General features: G+C 43.5%; 1 protein-coding gene across 1 annotated transcript in view; it reads left to right on the top strand.

Annotated features, from left to right (window-relative positions):
* Window positions 1-21,680, top strand: part of ARHGAP28 (Rho GTPase activating protein 28) — a 547,343-nt gene that overhangs the window by 67,634 nt on the left and 458,029 nt on the right. The window lies entirely within an intron of this gene.

Raw genomic sequence — 21,680 nt, 5'->3', positions numbered from 1 at the left:
GTGGGGTGGATGACGCGACATCCACTGGGGTGGATGTCGCGTCATCCACCCCAGTGCCGCCCCGACTCCTCCTCTTCTGGTCTTGACACTGCCCCATTTAGTGATCGCACACGAAAAGGGACTTTTCACATGCGAAAAGTCCCTTTTCGCGTGCGATCACTTTGGAAAATAACCCCCTAAGAGACTACAAATTAGAAACAGAAACACGCAAACAAAACTGAAATAGCCTGAGAAACTAGACTGTGAAAAGAGGAATACTGAAGAAAGAGCAAAATATTTATTTATTTTTATTTATTTAGAGATTCTTATATACCGCAGTACCTATAGATATACATCACCTCGGTTTACAGTAAACAATAAATTAGCAATAGGCTTTACATACAACAGGTAATACCGGAAGTAAACAAATAACAGCCACAGGCTTTACATAAATAACAGGTTTCAGGAGTACATACTATAACTCCTTTAACTATAAAAACCAATGCATATTCTATTTCAACAACGAAGCAACAAAAATATAAGAAATGCACATTCCCAAAGATGGCATATTCCAATTGCTAATATTTAAAAAAAAAATATATATATATATATATATATATATATATTTTATTTTTTTTTTTTACCTTTATTGTCTGATCTTTGTATTTTTCTAATCAGTTGGTCCTGGTCTTTTTTCCCTTGTCGATCATTTCTTAATTCCTTTTCAGTGTCTCTCTTCTACTACTGTTTTCTTCCCTTCCTCACACACACACACACATACACACATGCTTTCTCTCACATACTCAAGCTCTCATTCTCATATGCTCTCCCCCCCCACACACACACAAGCTCTCACTCTCTCATCCCCCCCCCCCCCCAGGATCCCATACTTATGGACACAAAGACGCATACACAGGCATCCATTCTCATCCACATACACACATTCAAGCTCCCATTCTCACCTACACACACACATTCAAGCTCCTATTCCCTCCCACACATACACACATTTAAGCTCCCATTTTCACCTACACACACACACACCTAGGCTCCCATTCTCACCCACACATACACACGTTCAAGCCCTCGCACAGCTTCCGCTCCCTCCCCAAGCAGGAAGATCGGTGGGCCTCTTCTGCTGCTGCCAGCCTCCTGCTATCTTCGGGCCATATGGCCCACCGATATTCCTGCTTTGGGGGAGAGGGAGTGAAAGCTCTGCATGGCGCTTCCACTCCCTCGCCCCTCCCCAAACAGGAAAATTGGTGGACCATATGGCACCAGGAAAGGCCACGGGCCGCAGGTGGAGCCTAACCAGCCCTCGGCCTCTCCTGCCGCCAGCCCGCCGCCTCTCCAGGTGTGCTGCTCCGTGGCCGTGCAAATGCACGGAATGCACACCTGGTCATGCCAGGCCTGGGTCCTCCTCTTCACCATCGTGGGAATGGGATCCTGCGACGGCCTTGCAGTTCCGGCACTCCTCTTCTGGTTCTAGTTGGGTGGGCCTGGGTCCAAATTGGGTGGGTAACTGCCCACCCAGACCCACCCTTGGCTATACCACTGAGCAAAACATAAAATTGAATTAAAGAAAGAAAGAAAACTAGCACATACCCACATGTAAATGAGGGAATGGTGCATACAAATTAAGCTTTAGAAGGCACATGGGAAATAGCATGGTATGCTCTCACCCACCCACTATGTACTGTGAGCCCAGTAAAGCCTAAAGGTTAACACCTGCTTTGGACTAAGTGTTTAGTATGCACATTGGGTCTCTAAATCCTTCATGCTAATTGACCTTTACATTTTGGGGAAGTTAGCATGGGTGGAGTTTCACTCCTCCCACCCCAGATGCAGCTCAAGTGCCTGGTATGCCCCCACCACTCGCTACCTCTCCAAAACAAGTGCATGTTGCTGATATGACCCAACCCCTCCCACCACCACCACATAATTTCTTCTCCTGATATAAGAACAAGTGATTGGCATGACCCGAATCCCCACTTCAGACACAATTTAATGGGCTTTGTGGCCCAAAGCAAAGTGGCATAGAGGTCAATTACTGCCAGTGCACTTATATGGCCCGATGCTGTCAGAGAGTCTTCATTTAGCAACCCATACAACACACACTTTTCTTTGCTGCTAAAGGGGTTGCTAACCTGATAACTAGTACTGCTGCTATCGTTGTTCACTGCTAGCCCTGCCCAGTGTCTACAGCATCATCCATTGTTGTCTACTCACTCTTTACAGCTTGGCCTGTAGCCAGCAGAGCATGCACTTCATATGACCCAATGCTGTGAGAGAGTCGAAAGTTTACAACCTGCACAATTCACTTTTCGTTGCTCCTAAAGGGATTGTTGATCTGATAGCATTGGACTCTGGTATTGCTGCTATCACTGTTCACCGCTAATCCTGCACAATATCGGTGACATAGTCCAATGTTGCCTACCAGCTCCTTAAAGCATGGATGATAGGCGGGCCATCGCCTAAGGACATGCTCCTTTGTGGGCACCAAGTGGGTTAGTGTATTCTTTTTATTTTTGGAATGGAAAAATGAGCAGTAAAGTGCTGACTGACATTAATCTAATATTCATGCTGTTATGACTAACTAATGCAATGTGTACCATGTATATGCACTAAGACAGGGTATATCAAACTTTCAGGAAACATCAACCCCCTTTTCAGCTTCAAAAGGTTTCATGGACCCCCACATTTTTCTTTAATTTTTGCCTCCATGACAAAAGAAATAATGATATGCACTCCAGATTTGTTCATAATGAGTAAAACCTTAATCTAAACTGAATACACAGAGAGGGCAATTTCCAAATCGATTTAAAAATTGCCTTCGTAATTAATGGTTGAGGCCATTCCCCCTTCCAATACAACTGCATTAGGGAAAAGGAAGCAAGTTCAAAGAAGTTCCAGGTTGACAACTTGGTATGAGCTGGCAGAAAATCAGCACCGGTACCAGCAGTCCTGCAATGTAATTTTCAAAAGGACACTGCCCATGGATTTTCCTTAGGAAAACTCAGGCTGAAGCAGGAAGTTCCTATGTATTTTTCATTTGCTTTAGAAGCAGGTACAAAGTACATGCAAGACAGTATACACGAGGATTTCAAAATTAAATCTCTGCAGGTACTTTCGCTCTCCCAAGCTAGCCCTGCTCCTTTTTCCCCGCAGGTAAAATTATGCATGCTGTTGATGGCATAGATTATTTTACCCTCAGTGGCGTGCAATAGTAATTTTCAAAAGAGCCTTTTTGCATAGGTAAATAAGTGTTTGCCCATATAAGAAATTTTGAAACCTACCCTCCCTGAAATTCGACCCTCTTTTAGCCTGCTTTTCTTTTGTACTTTATTTTCTTTTATGATTCTTGCAAACACATACAGAAAATGATAGTCACAAAATAATTTTGATTTTAGAAAAAGCAAAACAATAGCCTGCTTTTCAGTGGGAAGAAGGCTAATGAGATTAGGGATGTGCAGCAGGGACAGATATGTTCTATTCGGTATTCGTATTCGTCGAGACCCAAATCCGTTACATCCATTTTCGGGGGACCTCGATTCGTCCATTAGTTACGTATGGTATTCGTTTCCCATTAAAGTTAAAAGAAATCCCAACCCTTAAAATGTAATTAACTACAACCCCCCACCCTCCTGACCCCCCCAAGTCTTGCCAAAAGTCCCTGGTGGTCCAGCGGGGGTCCTGGAGCATTCTCCTGCACTCGGGCCGTTGGCTGCCAGTATTCAAAATGGCGCTGATAGCCATGCTCCTACCATGTGACAGGAGCCGACCAATGGCACCGGTAGCCCCTGTGACATAGTAAGGGCAAAGGCTTTCAGCGCCATTTTGAATACCGGCAGCTGACGGCCCGCGTGCAGGAGATCACTCCAAGATCCCCGCTGGACCACCAGGGACTTTGGCAAGTCTTGGGGGGGTCATGAGGGTGGGGGTTTTATTAGTTAGTGATACGTTGCATTCGTGGGCATTCGCCATACGTTTTGGAACCCCACGATTGCAACGAATAGGGACCTATATGTTGCGGATTGTGCATTCGTTAAAAATGAATGCACATCCCTAAATGAGATCTGTGTGTCCCCCTAAATAATTTTTGAGTTTAATGTCATATCCAAGCCTGGCTGTTGTCTCTTCCTCACTCCTCCTTGATCTCTGGTAGTCTTTTCTCCCTTTTCTCCCTCCCTTTCTCTACCTCTGTCTAGCATGATTCCTGGAGGGGGGGTCTCCTGACAGGCTGCCATTCATTCTCACTTCCAATAACCACCAGGACAATCATGGATTCTGGTCTTTCCCTTTATCCTTCAAGTCTTCCTTCATTCCTGTCTCATTCCTTTGCCCTTCAGTCTTTTCCCTTACACTCTCAACCCCAATCACATTTCTTCCTTTGAGCCATTCTGTGTACTTATTTGGTGCAGCTCTCTTCTCCTTTCTCTCTGTCAGGCCAGAGGCAGAACACATGGCAGTAGTGGGAAATCTTTCTCACCACTGTGATAATATATGTTTCCTCTGCTTTCTTTAGTGCGCAGCAGAGGCTGCAAAGGTTCTGACAGTTGCAATCGGCCCCTCTCTTCCCCACATCCTCATGAAGTGCAGCAGTGGGGTTAATGATTCTCAAGGGCTGCAGTTGGTACCTGTCATTTTTCCACCTCCACTAAACATGCGGCAGTATGGTTTTAGGCTTCTATTGGATGTGAGCAGCCCCTCTCTGCTTCCCCTCCTCCTGGTCTGCAGGGCCATAATAGGCCCCACTCCCATTCTCCATGCCTATGGCAGCAGCTCAACTCATTTTCTCCCTAGATAAAGTTTCTTGCATTTTTTCTGGAGGACCCCCTGGGATGGTCTCGAACCCCAGGTTGGTAACCACTGCCTATGATATATGTATTGCACAATGTATGCTTTAATAAAAACCTGTTTGTTTACACTCATTATATTGAGTACCTTTGAGGCAAAATCATGGTTACTTAATAGTAATGTTTGGGGAAATCCAGTGAGAACATTGGGGGAAGAGATAAGTGAGCAAAGAAAAATCAACATAGTGTTAGGCCAAGACAGCTGTAATGGGTTAAATAGAAGGTTTGGAAGAAGTTATGTGAAGTTGATGATTAATTTATCCTGACAGGTTAATACTGAGGAAATAGTGGTATATAAACGTAACATAGGTGGGTTGGGAATAGGATATTTAAATGCTCAGTCAGAAAGAAGTAAAAATACTGAAATTTATTTATTCAAGAGCATGTAACTGAGCCTTGGCATACTTATACTGATATAATCTAATGCCTTTCTGGATATGTGTTTGACTAACAAGGGGGAAATAAATGTGGTGGTGGGGTTTTGATTATTTATAGATCAGCATGGAAGCCCACCATATTTCCATTTAATTTGGATCCCAGAGTGGACTGTATTTTGTTAAAGTGTTTATGATTATCCTTTTGTGCAATTTATTGTCCAAGATTATGGATAAATAAGTACAGTAACTTGTTGAAAAATTTTCCAATGTTCTTCTAAATGGTTATAATATTATAGTTTTGGATTATTTTAATTTTCAAGCGGATAAGGAGTAATCATCTTATGTTGGAGAACTCATGGATTTTATGACTGCTTCAGGAATGGTGCAATTGATCCATGATCCATCATCATGCAAATACAGTAAATTTAGTGCTTTGTCATGAGTCACTTAATTTTTCAGATTATTCAGTCAGTAAGGGTTACACCAATATTATGGTCAGATCATATGCTGAGACCTGAAATAAGATAAAAATAGTTGTAAGTTCAAAAATAGATATAAAAGATTTTCAAGAAGTCTGAAAGCAAATGAAAGGGATAGAGAGGTTAATGGGGATGAAATTATATGGGGATGAACATGGTCTCAGAGTTTGTGGAGCAGCAAAACCTTAAAAAGTGTGTTACGGTTTTCCTAAGAATCAAGATTAAAAGGACAACAGCTTTGTAAAGTTAGAGCATCAGAGGCATAGAACCATGTATTTAATAGATAAAGAACAATATCAGACACTTCTAAAAGCTTATGAGTAGTGTATAGAAGGTATGACAGTTGTCCATGAATTGTCCCACAAATGAGCAGCCTAATGCCAGGAGAATCAGATCCAATCCAGCAATGGTAGAAGAATCTTCCATTTGGGTTGAGCCCTGCATTGCTGGTGGCCAGCGAGGCATAAGAAATTGTGGGAAACCCCAACACAGAGATGAGGCAAGTGTCATGGTCATGAGCCCTTGAACTGTGGTGTGTTTTACGCAGCCTAGTAGGTGAAACTACTAGGCCCACACCGACAACTGGTGGACACTCCTTACTGGGACTGGAGTTGGAGCTTCACCTGTTTATTTATTTAATGCTTTTATATACCGTTAGTCTGAAGTATATTCGTAACGATTTACAAAGAGATAAAACATGATTAAACAAAATATTCATAAAAGAAAGCAAGCAATAAAGTAAAATAAATTATTTATCAGCAAAATTAAAATGCTCTAATATAATAATATAATATGAGATAAAATATAAAAGCAATAATATAATAAGACTAAATCAAGAACATCCAAGCAATTAAAATAAAATAAAATAAGATAAAATAAAATAAAATTACAATAAAAAAACAACATAAAATAGGTCATGAGTTTCGAGAGCATGTCAATGCTGCTAATTCAGATATTGTATGCCTTTTTAAAGAGCCAAGTTTTTAATGATTTTTTGAAAGCTTTAAGATCTTTTTTTGTTTTGAGTTCTCATGGTAATCAATTCCATAATATAGGTCCAGCTATCAAAAAGGCTCTCTCTCTTACTTCTGTTAAATGAGCTGATTGGACAGATGGTACTGATAGGAGTCCTGTCCTGTACCAATCCTGTTCCCTATGGGTTGAGTCCTTGGGTTCCAGGGGCTAGCAGGGCTTAGACGAGTGTCCCTTAAGAAGTGGTCAGAGAGAGATCAGGTACAGACAGTGGTCAGGGCAGGCAGCAAGCAGATAATGTCTGGGTCTAGACCATGGGGCAGAGCAGGCAGCAAGCAGATGATATCCAGGTCCAGGCAAAGGGTCAGGGTAGGTGAAATCCAAGAGCTAAGTCAGAATCCAAGTCAGAGGTCAGAATCAGAGAATCAGGCAAAGACAGGCAGAGAAGACACTAATAGACAAGATTGACAAGGCAAAGTGAGACAAGACTCTGAAGACCTGGGCAAGGAAACAAAGGCAGGGCAAGGGCAAGAACAAGGCAAGGCAAGCAGCAGAACTATGAGGCAAGGCACAGACAACTAGCAACACACTCTGCAGACAAGGCAGGAGGACCTGTTAAGGCATAGATAGGATCAGCTGGGGAGTTTAAATAGCTGGCACAGGTGATGTCATCTCATGGCACAAAGGGAGACTTTCCCACTGTGGAGGCTACATCCTTCAGCGTGTACTATGTGCATGTGTTACGAACCAGGAGGTGGACCCTTAGTCCGAGGTAGGTTTAGCACTACCTATGAGAGAGAACCCTCTTAGGTTCCTACCGTTGGAAGGCGAGGCTTCGCAGACTGGCAGTTGCACCGATACTTCGCCACTGGAAGCCTGCAGTTCCCCCAGGAGAAGCCTGTAGGAACCCGGCCGCTTGGACTTAGATGATTCAGAGAAGACAGAGGGTAGTCTGGATGCAGGCGCCTCCTGCAGGTTGAATAATCCAGATGGCTGGTGCCTCCAGCAGGTCGGTAGTCCAATCCAGTAGTCCAAGCCCGAAGAATGGTCGGCAGCCAGTCCAACGGTAAATCCAGGAGACTGGTTGGAAGCCAGTCCAGAGATGAATCCAGGAGAATGGTCGGAAGCCGGTCCAGAGATGATTCCAGGAGAATGGTCGGAAGCCGGTCCAGAGATGAATCCAGGAGAATGGTCGGAAGCCGGTCCAGAGATGAATCCAGGAGAATGGTCGGAAGCCGGTCCAAGAATCAGTTCCAGAGAATCTGTCCAACGAGAGAGGAAGAGAAGAACACAAGTCTGAGGAGCAGACCTTGCCTTAAATACAAAAGCTAGGGGAGGAGTCCTTAGGAGGAGCCACGACAACTTCCTGTCGTGGCCCCTTTAAATCATAGCTTCAGCCGCGCACGCGGCTCTAAGCAGAGCAGGAGTGGGAAGTGAGAAAACAAGATGGCCACCAGAGAGAAGCAAGGGGCACTAAATTGGAGGACTAAGCAGGTTTTGCAATCCAGCTCATAGTGCCACTTGCAGACTGGAGGGAATTTCAGCATGGATTCTTACAGAAGAAAAGATTATTGTAATTGAATTAGGATTTCCATCAATACACAGAGAGAATTGATTTATGTACCAAAAAATTTGACTAAGGAACCCTCAAAGGTGGTAGCCTCTAAACTAGATTGTGAAAATATAATCACATATTTCCGTGAAAAAGTTACAAAGTATTCTAAAAATGATAGATAAAATTAGACATGAAGTGCAAGATAAAGCAGTTGTGCATGCTGCTACTTGGACTCATTTTGAACCTTTATCCTTTGCTGTCCAGTTTGGATTGTTTATTCTATTCAAGGAGATATAGGCAAGCTGCTATTGTGCATCCCAGCCGCACTGGCACAGCTGCTGGCCCTGCTCACCTTGCGCTTCCATCAACCAGTTCTGGACACCCCTCCCTTGCAACTGCAGCCAGTTCATGGCATCCTCGGGCTCCCAGTTCACCATCCTCCTCACGGGCCTCATGGTGGAGCTCCCATCGGGGTTCTGTGGTGTCGGCGTCCTCAGCCATGCCCCTAGGCACGCAAGCGGCCGACGTGCAGCCCTTTAAAGGCCGAGGTGGGAAAACCCATGGGGGCGCCACCCGATGACGTCACTTAGATGCACTATTTAAGGCGAGGCCCTTTCCCCAGGACCTCGCCTTGGCAATCGGGTTGACACCATTGGTGTAGTGAGTTTGCCTTCATGTTCCAGTGTCCTCCGTTCCCAGTGGTTCCATGTGTTCCTGTATCCTTCCCAGGTAGTACCTCTCCGGACTGACCTTTGGTACTGACCTCTGCCTGCCTGACCATTCTCTTGCCTGCCACCTGGAACCGACCACTGCCTGCATGACCATTCTACCGTCTGCCGCCTGGAACTCACCCTCACTTGCCTTGACTACACCCAGACTGATCCTGGTTTTGACCTCTGCTTTGGCTGACCTCTCCTGGACTGATACTCTGGCTCTGACCCTTGCGCTTCACTCGGACACTCTCTTCTGGCCTCCTATTACCATTGGGCCAACCTGCTTGGAAACCAACCGCGGCTTCCACTTAAGGTTTAAGGTTTATTGGTTTACAATCAGTTACAAAGAAATACAATAATATATTAAAAGAATTAACAGCTAAAGATAAAAAGTATAGAAAACACATAATTTAGCTGTTAAAAGCATTAAAAATTAAAAATATATAAACATTGCACAATACTTAATAAAACAGATATTAAAAATAATAAAGAACATTATTACTAAACAAAAACAATCTCTAACTCTATTAAGTAGGCTGAAAAGATAAGCAATGCGTAACTAGTGTTTTTGCTCTGTATAGGCACATTTAAAGAGCCAAGTTTTTAACTCTGCTTTGAATTTTTTCTTGTCTGCTTGCAGTCTCAGTTGAGTAGAAAGGGAGTTCCACACTAGGGATGTGAATCGTTTTTTGACGATTTAAAACAATCGTCAGATATATTTTAAATCATCAAAAATCATTAGAGCCGCAATACAATAGCAATTCCCCCGATTTATCGTCAAAAAATCGTAAATCGGGGGAGGGGGGAGGGCGGGAAAACCGGCACACCAAAACAACCCTAAAACCCACCCCGACCCTTTAAAACAAATCCCCCACCCTCCCGAACCCCCCCAAAATGTTTTAAATTACCTGCGGTCCAGTGGGGGGGTCCCGGTGCGATCTCCCGCTCTCTGGCCACGGCTGCGTTAATAGAAATGGTGCCGGTGGCCCTTTGCCCTTATCATATGACAGGGCAAAGGTAGCGCCGGTACCATTTTGGTTCCTGGCACCCGACGTCACGAGTGCAAGAGATCGCTCCCGGACCCCCGATGGACCCCACAGGGACTTTTGGTCAGCTTGGGGGGCCTCCTGACCCCCACAAGACTTGCCAAAAGTCCAGCGGGGGTCCGGGAGCGACCTCCTGCACACGGGCTGTATTGCCAATATTCAAAATAGTGCCGGCGCTACCTTTGCCCTCAGGCAGTGACGGTTGCTAAAAACTGTGGCGTCCATCGCTGCTCAACGCCCTCACTTCACCCTCTTTACCTCTGTGGCGACTCCCTCCAGGTCTGATGGACGGCTGGCTGCCGCGGCGTCTCCATGCCGCCTCCCTCCGGCGTACCCAGACCGGCTCGACGCTGCAACTCTGCCATCTTGTCCTGATGCCTAGGGCACATGCGTCCTGACTCTTGTACCAGCAAGGGCGCGAACCTCAGGGGCGTCCCCCTGAGATGACGTCATCTGTTTCCAATATTTAAAGGTCTTTGAAAATGCTAACAAACTGAGTTAGCAAGGATTCGTCCAAGCTACTCTGCCTCCCCAGAGTTACCAGGTGTACCCGCTCCTAGGGGGCCTCGTCTTTTCTTTATTTTTCAGATTGCAGATAGGAACCAGTACTCGCTCCTCGAGGGCCCATGTTCCTGGACACTCTGAAGATTCTCTACTGCCTGGAAGATATCACCGCTACAAACAATTGTGAGTTACCATCGCTCTCTCAGAGCTTTCCCTGGAACCAGGTACTTGCTCCTTGAGGGCCTAATCCTTTCCAGCTCCTGAGCTTACTTGAGACCATATATGAGTTTTGTCCTCTAGTTCTGTTCATGAACTCTGCCTACTCATTTTCTACAGTTTTTCAACAGCTCAGCCATCCTGGGATCGTTGTTCCAGTACCTGAGGGACTACAGCCCTGCCGAGCATATCAGCTCACTACTGCCACCTCTGGTGGTTTCTTATAACCTGTTTAATAAAAGAACTAATGTGTCAGTCTCCATACTCCAGCCTAGCCGGTGGTCCCTCTCTGGGTATCCTCCCGAGGGCATAGTCATCTGCCATCAGCCCAGTGATCCACCCACAAAGATATCAGATTCATTACAGATTGCTACTCCTTAGCAAGACGATATCTGAGACACTACAAGATTGCTGACTCCTCCCTCTCCAGAAGCCTGCTACATAGAGCTTTCTCTGTAGATTGCTCCTCCTATCTGACTGCTCCTCCCATCAAGCATCAGATTTATAACAGATGCTAACTCGAGCAGCAGATTTACAACAGATTGCTAACTCCCTAACAAATCCAGAACACAAACAGCCACCCTCCCAATCCCCCAAGACTTGCCCGACCCCCACCAAGGCTTGCTGAAAGTCCCTGGTGGTCCAGCAGGGTCCCAGGAGAGATCTCCCCCTCTCAGGCCGTCGGCTGCCACTAATCAAAATGTCACCGGTGGCTCTTTGCCCTTACCATGTGACAGGGGCTACCGGTGCCATTGGTCGGCCCCTGTCACATGGTAGAAGTAATGGATGGCCTGTGCCATTCTTCAAGATGGTGCCGGCGTCCATTGCTCTTACCATGTGACAGAGGCTAGCCAATTTTACCCAACAACTGCCAAATAGGTGTATCTCATAACATAACCAGCAACGTAAACCACACCAATGAACTTTGGGAATATTTTTATATATATAATAATCAAGACCTCATAGATTAATTAGAGGAGTTTATAAACTTGATAGCTCACACTAAAATTCATTAAGAATTTACCACATAATTATTTGCATTGCATTGTGGTTTTTCCATATTTATAATCATAGGTCTCGATTATATTTTTAACTTTTTGAATCATGATTATCATAAATTTTTCAACAGTGAATAACATTTATCTTAAATTTGAGTGATCAACAACGCTTGAAAGAGTGATCATTTATCATGATGCCCGACACGGCTCGTGTTTCTTTTAGTGCTTCATCAGGGGCAAACATTCAATATAGTTGTTTCTACAACGAAAAATGTAAAAAACAATTTTATAATTGTAAAAACTTATTTCGTTCGTTAAATATACATATGCTCCGTACTTTTGTGCTGTCACTCTATTGCATATTCTTAGCGTCTCCCAAACCGGATCCTCCATCTTGTTATCCCACGGCAGTATTTAAACCAACCAGCGGATTCTATCAAAGCCAGTGGGAAATTTAGTGTCCATAACTAACCAATGCTGCAACGCGCTACTTAGATACGTCATATCAAAGTTGCCCAATCCACAGCGTCGTTCATACCATGTGGACTTTCGGTGGAAAGCTTGAATATCCATTTCTGCTCAATAAAGTTCAATTTCATTTGAATGTCAAATCCCCGATCGCGATCTTTCACCTGATCAATAATAGTCCATTTTAAATGTTGAAATTGATGATCATACTGAGCACAATGTTTTACCATTGGCACCTCCATGTTTGACGTGTTGATTCTACTGCGGTGTTCTCTCAACTGAATCTTTATTTGTCTACTTGTGCGCCCTATATAAATAGACGGACACGGACACTGAATTAAATAGACCACATTGGTAGATATACAATTAGTCACAGATATTTTTTTGTATATTGTGCCCGTGTTAGGATGTTGCCAAGCCGCACCCGTCATAGATAGGCTGCACATGTTGCATTGTCCACATACATCATGATATCCATCCACTCTTTCAATAGCTGTCAATCGGATGTTCGCGCGAACCACATGTTCTTTTATGTTCTTACCCCGGGAATAGGAAAAAAGTGGGAAATCCACAAATACTGTAGAATGCAATTGAAGAATGTGCCAATGACGTTTGATGCTATTTATTATCAAATGAGATTTATCAGAATGTTGAAGAACACACACGTCTGAAGGTATATTTTTTCTCGACTGATATTGCAACAGAGATACATGATCTGAGTATTTCGCACGTTTATATGCTTTTTGAACAGGATATCCTCGTTCAAAAAATCAGTCCCCCATGGGCTGGTCAAGGACCATGATGGTGGCATGCCAGGAAAGTTGGGCGCAAGGAAACTGGGAACTGGATGCAGAGGCGAAGACAAAGACATCAGGACCAGGACATCAGGAATACAGAACATCTGGACACCTGGAGCATCAGGACATGGAACAGGCGATGAAGGAGCTCTGACAAGGAACAAGACCAGGAACATCGAAGACATAGAACAAAGAGCCATCTTGGAGAAATGAAGACCAAGGAGGACCTTGATCCTGCGAAGAGGAGCATGGACGACCATGGAACCTGGATCCAAAGGCCTTGAGGAACAGGAACTAAGCCCTTTTATAGGGCTGAAGCAGGAAGTGAAGCTGATGAGGACTTCCGGTGGGGCCTCGGGCCTTTCCCCTCGCTGGCCTTTTAAATAGAATGAAGAGGTGTGCGCCAGCATCTAGAGGGCCTGGGGGCAGGACCAAGGACAGTGGGGTCCCTGTTGTGTGGATGGAGGAGCAGACCCGGTCAGCGGCACTAGGCCATGAAGAGAAGCGGACCTGGAGGCAGCTTTCTACTGCATGAGATGTCTAGGTGGCAGCGCTCAAGCCGCGAAGATGAAGTCAATGGCAGCGGTCCCGGTGGTAGTGCAAGGCTGGGAATGTGAAGGAAATAGTGGTCTCGGCTTCCTGTCACTTAGGAGGTCCAGCAGCAGCACTCAAGCCGTGAAGAGGAGGACTGTCAGCGGCACTAGGGCCGCGAGGGAAGTGTCAGTGGCATCCGGCCATGCAGGCAAAGCCCCAGGGAGAGGTCCAGCAGTATTGTCAATAGTGGCGGTGAGTGGAGGGCCTGCCTGTGGGATAGGCTCCATGGGCAGGATCGTAACACACACATTAAGAAAGGTGGAAGGAAGGCAAAATGATTACTGGCATGGTTAAAAGGTGAGGTGAAAGAGGCTATTTTAGCCAAAAGATCTTCATTCAAAAACTGGAAGAAGGATTCAACAGAAGAAAATAGACTAAAGCAAAAGTGTTGGCAAGTTAAATGTAAAACATTGATAATCCAGGCTAAGAGAAAATTTGAAAAGAAGTTGGCCATAGAGGGAAAAACTCACAGTAAAAACATTTAAAAATATATCTGAAGCAAAAAGCCTGTGAGGGAGTCAGTTCGACCGTAAGATGATTGAGGGGTTAAAGGGGCACTAAGAGAAGATAAGGCCATCACGGAAAGATTAAATGATTTCTTTGCTTCAGTGTTTACTGAAGAGGATGTTGGGGAGATATCCGTTCCAGAGAAGGTTTTCATGGGTAATGATTCAGATAGACTGAACCAAATCACGGTGAACCTAGAAGATGTGGTAGGACTGATTGAACAGAAGTAAATCACCTGGACCGGATGGTATACACCCCAGGGTTCTGAAGGAAATAAAAAATGATATTTCAGATCTATTAGTAAAAATTTGTAATTTATCATTAAAATCATCCATTGTACCTGAAGACTGGAGGGTGGCTAATATAATCCCAATATTTAGAAAGGGCTCCAGGGGTGATCCTGGAAACTACAGACCACTTAGCCTGACTTCAGTGCCAAGAAAAACAGTACAAATTGTTCTAAAGATCAAAATCACAGAACTTATAGAATGACATGGTTTAATGGAACAAAGTCAGCATGGCTTTACCCAAGGCAAGTCTTGCCTCAAAAATCTGCTTCACTTTTTTGAAGGGGTTAATAAACATGTAGATAAAGGTGAACCAGTAGATGTAGTATATTTAGATTTTCAGAAGGCATTTGACAAAGTTCCTCATGAGAGGCTTTTAAGAAAAGTAAAAAGTCATGGGAAAGGTGGTGATCTCCTTTCATGGATTACAGAGTGTAGGATTAAATGGACAATTTTCTCAGTGGAGGGGGGTCAGCAGTGGAATGCCTCAGAGATCTGTACTGGGACCCGTGCTTTTCAATATATTTATAAATGATCTGGAAAGGAATATGATGAGTGAGGTAATCAGATTTGCAGATAATACAAATTAATTCAGAGAAGTTAAATCACAAACAGATTGTGATAAATTGCAGGAGGTCTTTGTGAGACTGGAAAATTGGGCAGCCAAATGGTAGATGAATAATATGGATAACAAACCCATCATCATCTTAGGAGACTTTAACATACATGTTGACACAAGACCCCACTCCCCAACATGCAACACAATAACAGACGCCCTATCAACCCTAGGTCTAAGTCAAATCATCAAAGGCCCAACACACAAAGCAGGTCACACACAAGACCTTGTCTTCATCAATACTGACATATGGGCTAATTACCACACAAATATCACTAATATCCACTAGTCGGACCACTCTCTAATCTACGCCAACCTATCTTCCAACTGTAAACTTACAACAGAAAAAAGCCCACCTAGATCCTTCTCCTATCGGCCACCTTTCAACATAGAGACACTTCAATATAATCTACAAACAGAACAACAAAACAACTACACTACTGAACGCCTACCGATCACACTTAGCAAACTACAAAAAACTTATCCACAATGCAAAAAGAGACTTCTACTAAAAAAAAAAAAATAAACAAATTCCAACACAACCCAAGAATGCTTGTCAATATCGTACATTGCTTAACCAAATCCTCCAATGACCAGACATCACCAACCTCCATGCTCTCAAGCAACGACTTTGCAGATTTATTTAACGAAAAAATCAAAAACCTCATAAACAACAACCTCAACAACATACAAGACCCGAAAATACAAATCAATCAAATACCAAGCTGGCCCAACTTTGATTCAGCATCATCACTGGAAATCCAAAATATCATAAAAAAAAAAGAACCCAGCCAAGCACCCTATCGATAGCATACCCATACAGATGATCAAAACCGTCAATAACCAAAATGTTAACTGACCTCGTGAACCTATCCCTCACAGAAGGAAACTACCCCGACTGCCTAAAATCAGAAATTATCAAACCCATATTGAAAAAGACAAACCTTGATCTGGAGAACCCACCAAACTACCTACCCATATTAAACCTACCATTTATTGCCAAAATTATTGAAAACATCGTCCACTAGAGATGTGAATCGTGTCATATATCGTCTTAACGATCGATTTCGGCTGGGAGGGGGAGGGAATCGGATCGTTGCCGTTTGGGGTTTTAAAATATCGTTAAAATCGTGAAAATCATGTAAATCGAAAACCGGCACACTAAAACATCCCTAAAACCCACCCCGACCCTTTAAAATAAATCCCCCACCCTCCCGAACCCCCCCAAAATGCCTTAAATTACCTGGGGTCCAGTGGGGGGGGACGGCGGGAAAACCGGCACACTAAAACAACCGTAAAACCCACCCCGACCCTTTAAAATAAATCCCCCACCCTCCCGAACCCCCCCCCTCTTAAATGCCTTAAATTACCTGGGGTCCAGCGGGGGTCCGGAATGACCTCCTGCGGTCGAATCATGTTGTCTACGGCCGGCGCCATTTTGCAAAATGGAGGCGCAAAATGGCGCCGGCCATTCGCGTATGGCCGGCGCCATTTTCCATACAGAAAAATGATTCGCAGCAGGAGATCGCTCCCGGACCGCCGCTGGACCCCCAGGGACTTTTGGCCAGCTTGGGGGGCCTCCTGACCCCCACAAGACTTGCCAAAAGTCCAGCGGGGGTCCGTAACGAGCTCCTGCGGTCGAATCGTGTTGTCTACGGCCGGCGCCATTTTGCCGGTGCCATTTTGCGCCGCCATTTTGCAAAATGGCGCCAGCTGTAGACAACACGATTCGACTGCAGGAGGTCGTTCCAGACCCCCGCTGGACCCCAGGTAATTTAAGGCATTTTGGGGGGGGGGTTCGGGAGGGTGGGGGATTTATTTTAAAGGGTCGGGGTGGGTTTTAGGGTTGTTTTAGTGTGCCGGTTTTCCCGCCCTCCCCCTTCCCCTCCCCATTCCCCCGATTTATGATTTTTTGACAATAAATCGGGGGAATTGTTATTGTATCGTGGCTCTAACGATTTTTAACGATTTAAAATATATCGGACAATATTTTAAATCGTCAAAAAACGATTCACATCCCTATTGTCCACTCCCAACTCAGTGACCACCTAGAAAGGAACAACATCCTACTCCCCACGCAATTCGGCTTTAGGAAACAACTAAACACTGAATCACTACTCCTATCTTTAAACGACACCATGCTCAAAGGATTTGACAATGGCCACAGCTACCTTCTAGTCCTACTAGACCTATCAGCAGCCTTCGACACGGTAAACCGTTCAATACTGATTGACCGTCTATCTGAAATTTGTATAACTGAAAAAACCCTTCAATGGTTCTCATCCTATCTATCACACAGGCCCTACCAGGTGTCAATCAATGACACCCTCTCAAAGAAAATAAACCTTGACACTGGAGTCCCCCAAGGCTCTGCACTATTGGCGACACTCTTCAACATTTATCTTCTCCTGATATGCCACTTCCTCTCAAACCTTAAACTGACTCACTTCATATATGCTGATGACATCCAAATACTTATCCCAATACACAACTTTCAGGAAGACACGTACAAAAAAACCAGCCAATTACCTCACCAAAATAAAGCAACTACTAACCAACATGAGACTTATCCTAAAATTTGATAAGACAGAAATAATCATGCTGGATAGAAAGAACAACCCTATGCACATACCACCACTCAACATAATGAATCAAAGACAGCAATCTCCCCTGTCACCCATGCCCACAGCCTAGGAGTCATAATTGACAAGGAACTATCCTTCAAGAACCACATCTCCACAAAATCAAAGACAGATATCACAAACTCCTAACCCTACGACATCTAAAACCTTTCCTTTCCCCCAACGACTTTTAGAACAGTCCTCCAACTACTCATCTTCTCCAACTTGGATTACTGCAACTCCCTGCTATTCAACTTACGTCTCACCACCATCTGAGCTCTCCAAATCCTTCAAAATACAGCTGCCAGAATACTCACAGGAATGAAAAAGTACGATCACATTACTTCAACTCTCATTTCACTACACTGGCTCCCAATAAAATACAGGATAGACTACAAAATACTATCCATAATACACAAAATAATACATGAAAAACAAACAAACTGGCTAAGTGCATCCATAAAACTCAACTCACCAAACCGAAATCTCCGTTCAGCTAACAAAGGTCTATCAAAAATTCCACCTGCTCGCCACAAACAACTTACCTCAACTCGGAAGAGAGCCATATCCCTAGGAAGCCCTGAACTCTGGAACATCCGCCTAACCGAACTGAGAACACAGCAAAATTTAAAAACCTTCAAAAAAGAACTAAAAACTTGGATGTTCACCAAAGCCTACCAAAACACCCAATGACTCTATGCTACAACTTCCCTCCCTACCGGCCCATATAAACATGCAGAACCAATACAAAGCACGTAATTTCACCTGTACAGCTTAACAACCGAACTATGTTTATAATGACTACAATGACTATGTTAACATGCATGTGAATTTCTGAATATTCTGTTAAACATCGAAACTTTTGTAAACCGTTGTGATGGCGAAACCAAACAATGGTATATAAAACTCGATAAATAAATAAATAAGTGCAAGGTGCTGCATATTGGGAAGAATAACCCATGCTATAGTATTAGTTACATGATGTTAGGTTCCATATTAGGAGCTACCACTCAGGAAAGAGATCTAGGCATCATAGTGTTTTAATGTATTCCGCCCCTGAGGCGACTGTTTGAATGTATCCTGTCCCTGAGGCGACTGTTCAGTTCCTTGTAAACCGGTGCGATATGTATGCTATACAGGAACATCGGTATATAAAAATTAAAAATAAATAAATAAATAGTGGATAATACATTGAAATTGTCAGCTCAGTGTGCTGTGACAGTCCAAAAAGCAAACAGAATGTTAGAAAGTATTAGGAAGGGAATGGTGAATAAAACAGAAAATGTCATAATGCCTCTGTATCTCTCCATGGTGAGACCGCACCTTGAATACTGTGTACAATTCTGGTCTCCACATACCAAAAAAGATATAGTTGTGATGGAGACGGTACAGAGAAGGCAACCAAAATGATAAAGGGGATGGAACAGCTCCCCTAAGAGGAAAGATTAGAGGTTATGGATGTTCATCTTGGAGAAGAGATGGCTGATGGGGGGATATGATAGACCTGTTTAAAATCATGAGAGGTCTAGAATGGGTAAATGTGAATCGGTTATTTACTCTTTCAGATAATAGAAGGACTAGTGGGCAGGCCATGAAGTTAACATGTAGCACATTTAAAATTAATCAGAGAAAATTATTTTTCACTCAACACACAATTAAACTCTAGAATTTTTTTCCAGGGGATGTGATTAATCCAATTAGTGTAGCTGGGTTTAAAAAAGGTTTGGATAAGTTCTTGGAGTAGAAGTCCATTAACTGCTATTAATCAAGTTGACTTAGAAAATACCACTGCTATTACTAGCATCAATAGCATAGGATATACTTAGCTTTTGGGTAATTGCCAGGTACTTGTAGCCTGGATTGGCCACTGTTGGAAACAGGATGCCTGGCTTGATGGACCCTTGGTCTGACCCAGTATGACAATTTCTTATGTTCTTCTTTTTTTTTTTTTTTATTTCTTTATTAATTTTTTAAATACAATACAAGCATTACTTGCAGTATTGAAATTACAGAAAAAAGAAGAAAATTAAAACATTAATAATGAATTATTATAACAAACATAAACCTTATATATCACCAATTTATGTAGTGTTTTGCAAGAAAATAAAAGAAATATATCTGTCTAGAGCAAATCCTTTGAAAATTTTTAATCAGAAAATGTAAGTTAATGCCCCATCTTTCATTTATCCCCCATTTTATCTTGACAATTGTTCTGAGCTTTAAAGGAAACATTATCTCGATCAAAGCTTTGATCCACTATTTTGGGTGGTGAGATCTTAATTTTTGATAACCCTTGATTTCCCCTGCAATTTCACAGGTGTCTTCCACTCTCTCTGAGTCCCCTTGAGAGGTTTCCGGCACACTAAGGGATGTCAGCCCTTCTTTGCCGGGAGGTGTTGGTATATTTGGCACCCCTGGACTTAATGAGATGCCCTCGGCCAATAAGGATGGATTTTGCTCTGAATCCATCCCTATAGCGGCCTCCTCAACAGGGGTAGGTTGTGGAGCGTTCAACCAATCTGCTACAGTCCTTTGACCCAGCTCCACTATCGGCGTACTAGAGGCTGGCCTTATTTTGGCCTTTCTCTTTATATGAGGCATATGATATTTCAATTATGTAATAATGACCAAGACAATAGAGAGCTATGGTCTGGAGTGGCAGAGGTGGACTTACAATTATCCAATATACTTCTCTTGTGGAGGTTGAGAAGCTTATATACTTGAAGAAAACTTAATCTACTTACAACTTTGCGAAGAGGGAAATAAGAGTCCAATTTTCTTTTAATCCATGCGTATCCAGGTGGATCCAGTCAGAGCCGCGCGCCCCTCAGGCGCATGGCTTCGGCAGCTGCACGCCATAGGAGAACCATTTATAGCTTCCTCCCGGCCCCTCCTACTGATGTAGAAGCTGTTAATTGGCTCTCAGTACCATCGGGGCAGGCTTGCGTCTACCCCCGTAAATCCAATCTCACCTGCACAGCAAACAAGACAAACCAAATTTGAATATTTTCAGGCAAACAGCCACAGGAAATATCTCTCAGGGAAAGTTTTTCGCTTACAGTCTCGAGTAAAGCTTATGTTCTTATCTTGGAACCAATGACCTTGCTAGAAACAACATCCAAGCTGCACTGAGAGGTTTCCAGACTCTGGGGAAGCAGATTACGCACATGGTAAAGACTATTGCCTTTTCAGACATATTATTTGTTCATGGAATGCAAAGGAGAGGCTAAGCCATATAAATAATTTCAACCAATGGCTTAAAACCTGGTGTAAGGAAGAAAGGTTTGGATATATTAGGGGCTGGGGCTGTAACTAACACTGCACCCTACAGTCCCTTCCTGGGCATCATGAATCATACCTGATGTTGTGAGAAGGTTAACACTGGAATATCTCCCTGATACAAAGCCAACTTGAACCCTGTAAATCACCTTTTATAGTACTCTATCCAACTGAGAGGATAATACTATAGCAAAGATTTTAAGATCAGTATTCAATAAGATCGATAGCTTTCCCCTGCTTCAGTATCACACCGATGCAGGCCTCAGACATTGAGTGTAGCATCTTATCTGTCTCTAAGATATCCTGAAAAACCCCTGACAAGTAGTGGGACAAGTGATTCAGCAAAAGATCATATAAAATCCAATGCTACAATCATCCAAGCCACTTGCTTTACTCCTTTAAGATCCTTTAAGATCCTTAATGGCCTCTACAACTTACCTCCAACACTGTAATTAGAGAGTCCAACCTACTGCTCTCATCTGCCTCCAACCTCAGTAAATTAGCCCCATCTAGATACCTTGATAGAATATGTTCATCAGGAGCAACATGCGGATAGAATCTTTGGAACTGAGCTATTTACTTGGGGAATTTGACTATCCCATCATCTGACCTGTGCTGTTTAACAAGGAGGCCTTCAGGTTTATGTCTTTTTTTCATAATATAAAAGCTTAAGTGCATTTCATGAAATAATCAATTTTGTGCCCCAGTAGCATATTCCACTGACTCCTCTTTCTACACAACTCTTTAAACACTTCAATACTTCCCGCCCTCTTGTGCTGTTTTTCAAAGCAAAAATATTTTTCCAGCATACTGCTC

The sequence above is a fragment of the Rhinatrema bivittatum genome, chromosome 2 (assembly GCF_901001135.1).
Source record: "Rhinatrema bivittatum chromosome 2, aRhiBiv1.1, whole genome shotgun sequence".
In the NCBI taxonomy this organism is placed as follows: domain Eukaryota; kingdom Metazoa; phylum Chordata; class Amphibia; order Gymnophiona; family Rhinatrematidae; genus Rhinatrema; species Rhinatrema bivittatum.
The sequence above is the reverse complement of the archived record's forward strand: the minus strand, read 5'-3'. Positions and strand labels throughout refer to the sequence as shown.